This window comes from Cynara cardunculus, unplaced genomic scaffold, assembly GCF_001531365.2.
Source record: "Cynara cardunculus var. scolymus isolate 2C unplaced genomic scaffold, CcrdV1 Un_Scaffold_10734, whole genome shotgun sequence".
Lineage (NCBI taxonomy): Eukaryota > Viridiplantae > Streptophyta > Magnoliopsida > Asterales > Asteraceae > Cynara > Cynara cardunculus.
Genome location: NW_020206073.1, coordinates 1 through 4,235, shown reverse-complemented (window position 1 = coordinate 4,235; position 4,235 = coordinate 1). Strand labels below are relative to the sequence as shown.

At 35.8% G+C, this 4,235-nt stretch overlaps 1 long non-coding RNA gene across 2 annotated transcripts; it reads right to left on the bottom strand.

Moving 5' to 3' along the window:
- Window positions 1–148: 148 nt before the first annotated feature.
- On the bottom strand, window positions 149–3,391 carry LOC112505419. 2 transcript variants are annotated; one of them, XR_003068393.1, is made up of 4 exons: window positions 3,091–3,391; window positions 2,934–2,994; window positions 291–453; window positions 149–192 (listed from the first exon to the last, which is right to left on the bottom strand). It is a non-coding gene; the product is annotated as an uncharacterized LOC112505419 (long non-coding RNA). The 2 variants fall into 2 exon arrangements; XR_003068392.1 differs by lacking the exon at window positions 291–453.
- Window positions 3,392–4,235: the final 844 nt, after the last annotated feature.

Sequence of the window (4,235 nt, the reverse complement as noted above, 5' to 3'; positions counted from 1 at the left end):
AATATCATCATGAAGTTTATCATCTTCTAGGTCTGAGGCTTCAACTGCAAAAATATGACATGAAAAATTAGACCAATATCATCATGAAGTTTATCATCTTCTAGGTCTGAGGCTTCAACTGCAAAAATATGACATGAAAAATTAGACCAATATCATCATGAAGTTTATCATCTTCTAGGTCTGAGGCTTCAACTGCAAAAATATGACATGAAAAATTAGACCAATAACTGATACACGCTGTGAAGTCATACCCATTTTGTAGAATGTATACTGTTGGATGAGGTTGTTACCAGCATATGTCAGGCTGTATAAATTCCAACGATATGCATCTTATCATCTGTCATCTTTCTAGAACCTTGGCAGCTTTCAGGAAGACAATGTCCAACGACCTAACACGAAGGAGGAATTGAGCTCACCAAGACCTCTAGGTACGTACAGCCCTCACCAAGGAGCCTACAAGCACCAGAGTCATACGATTTCACAACTCTAGCTAATCCCTAACCCAGGTACAAAGAGGATTACAAGTCCTACTACTAAAACTTAAGGACCCCATTTCTCAACTATAAATACACCTCCTAGATATCTATCTTGGCTAAACTAATTTTCACATGGTAAGGGAGGTTCCAACATATATCGAGGAGAAACGGTTCAAATCTAGCCGATGTAGGACTCCAGCACGCCCCCACCAATGGAGTCTAGGCGGACACAAATTGACCCGGAGTGTCGAGAGAGAGCTAGACGGGTGAGGGGGCTAAACGAGTACAGATTGCCAAGAGTGTCAAGTCCTTAGAGTGGTATGCCTTAACAACAAAGGCATCGGAATTTTCCAACAACATCAAGAAGGTCAAACATATAAGCCAAGTGTGAACGATCTCAAAGATGAAGGTAACATCAAGAGCGTTGTAAATCAAGTGGGAAAATGTCATAGTCCAAGCTCTCCAGGTTCAAATACACCAAATATGCACCACGTGGCTCACATACAAAGCATTTTCCAATGAATACTCCACAACATTATGGTGTTCTCCACAATATGATAGACCCCTTTTATATTGTGTAAAAGCTTCATGATGCTTTTAGTAGTCTAAGAATTATATTGAAGAACCTTGAAGCTTCATGTGTGTATATATATATTGTTCCTTCTTTGGAGCCTCCGATAAAAGGGGGAGGCCTCTCTTATTGTCGCAATACAAATAAATTGAGAAACTGATAAGGAATAATCATTACAAAGCATACCCTCTTGTCCTATGTATGTTCTCCATAGAAAAGTTATCTAGTAAAGTTGAGTCTAGGTTGATTTAACTAAATAGGCAGAAATTACTGATGCTAAGGCCACACAAAGCTTGGAAAAATAAGTGACACTAATCTAACTTGTACAAGTAAAATCACCAATAACATACTATGATGTTTTCCAATGATTCAACCAAAAAAGAGGGGAACAAGAAAGACTGAAAGAGGTATACTATCCTTGTTGGTAACAAACCTCCAAATCTTGAACCTTTGGAGGAATTTAATGTAATGACCAAAAATATCATGACCCCAAGATAATAAACAAATGAGTTGTAGAGCTTCGTAGTAAAGGAATTTATTGATTGCATAAGACAAAAAGACCACCTCTATATTAACAAAAGGGTACTTTATTGAAAAATTGAGTACTTTGTTGGTTCTCACATACATCATAAAATCAAAACAAAGAAACCTAGTAAATCCGACATGGCGTAGGGTCTGGGGAGGATAAGATGTATGTAGACCTTTCCTCTACCCCAAGAGGTAGAGGGGTTGTTTCTATGAACACGGCTTACAAACAAGTCTTGAAATTATGGAGTATTTAGCTACTAGGAAAGTTTTCTAAAAATAGGAAGAAATGAAGTTTCGGAGAGTTAAAAGAAAAGTTTGAGACAAACTTGGGAAGGAAACAAAGCTTGGAAAAGTAGAGCAAATAGGCACACTAAACAAGAAGAGAAAAGATTAAAACTAGCATGGGCATAAAAGCATAAGCAAAAAACATCAAAGACGAAGTGCGGTAAAACAATAGAACAAGTGAGCCATAAGACCCCCACCGAAATAAGGTCGCCCAAAAGCTCCGCTTACCGATCCTAGTACACCGATACCAACTAACGGCTCTCTAACCCTCCTCCATCCCATCCTCAACCTTTCCCACCCCTCCCCGCCCACAATAACCACGAGTCCTCACACAAAATATACCACCCCTAGTCTAGCATCTCTACATACTCCTATATGAGGTCATGTCTTTGGAAATGTCTAAAAGTCCTCACATACATCATGTTATATCTAATATATATAAATTAGGCTAATTTAGTTCTATATCCAGCCCTTACAAAGATTTAATACTAATAAATTTGTTTATAAACCTTCGGGTGCCTTCCTGTTGAAAACAAATTTTGTTCCTTCTTTTAATATCGTATAAAGGGGGCTGTTTGGTTTGGTTTCCACTTTCCACTATGGATAAAGCTGCCTCTGTGGATTAATCTGTCTGAATAGAGTGGGAAGGTTTTTGTTTGCAAGGGTGTTTTCATAGATGGAAGGGGCGTGTTTTTTAATTAGGAGGGGCATGTTTGGAAAAAATTTGGCTTTCTGCATAAAGCTCCCTCCTAGAGCTTACTGAATAAGCCATTTTCTATATCACTAAACCACTACCAACAGTCATGTATAGCTGACTGAATAAGTGAAATGTTAATGAGGCAAAAGATTATTACAGAATCAAACCACTAAACCTGAGATGTTTTATATTGTACATACATGCAAATACTAATGGGCTCAACCCTGCTAACTATAATCGATTGAAAGTCGATCAATTATCTTCACATTACAAACTTCAGAATACAGGGTGATGCATAAAGACATTCAATATGTGCAGATACCACACAAATGTATACAAAATATATGCAAAATAACAAAGGCAAGCTTCTGTTTACCTGCAGATGAAAAATAACAACTGCTTATTTTAGTCCAAATGATTCTTCCTCTCCGCAGATTCTTAATTCATGAAAACACCAAGAAGAATCACATAAAAAGCATGTCAAAAAGGAACCATACAAATTCAAATTGATTAGGGTGACTGAGACAGAGAACCTGTTGTATGTCGGAAGAAATTATATTGAAAAGGAGACTCGGCCTGAAGGCATTGCTGAATCCAAAAGACTTCATTAGGAAAGGAGATTTTGAAGCCATTTAATTTCTTATCAAATAGCTGGGCTCTTAGGGTTTATGAGGCGCCATTTTGTCAATTCCCTCTTCACTAGATTTCAGCAGCTTCACTCTTACGATAACAAATTCGTCGGGTTTGCGATAGCAAGCGTCTGGTGTGTTGCAGGATTAATATAGCATTAAGCGTGCGATTGGTGTAGCACAGAACAAGAACAAGACACAACACAGAAACAGCAGAACCTCTCTTTTCTTTTGGGTTTTGGTAAGACAGAGCTCAACGAACCAACTAAAATAAGGTGATTTTTAACTTATTTTAATTAGGCACCGATGATTTTTATGGTATTTGGATAAAGAAAAAAAATTGTTTATACCGGTGTCAAATCGGTAATAAGTTGTTTTTGATAAGTTAATCTTTCCTGATTTATAAAAAACTGTTTATTACCAATTTACAATTTTAACCATATTTTATTTAAATCCGGTTTGATACCATATAAATTAATAAACACTTTTATAAAAAAACATAAGTTGTTTTATATAAGCAATCCCAAAACCCCCTTACCTTAAAAAAGTCTGTTTGTCTAGCAGCTTAATAAACCGGCACTAACCGCTTATTCAGTCAGCCATGGTAGTACATAACCTAGAATTATATCTTCGTTATCTAAACGAACCGAAGGTGGTCCTTACTGATTCATACAGTATTTCATGTGTCCTATGTTATGGTTTAATAATATAGAAACTGCCGTATCCAGTAAACTTTTAAGGTGAACTTTATGCAGAAAGCCAAGTTTTTTTCAAACATATATCTCCCAATTTAAAACACGATTCTTCCGTCTATAAAAAAAACTCTCACAAACAAAACTTTTCCCAGCTCCAAAGATAGATTAATCCATATAGATTGTTTTATTCATACAAAACTTAATAGAAAACCAATCAAAGTTGTTTACATATTTTGATTAATTTATTAAATTATAATAATATAGTAACTTTTGTAACAAAATATATGATTATAAAATTTTCAACTAAAAATTTAAAATGACATTAAAATAAAAAAATTATATAGTTTCTAATTT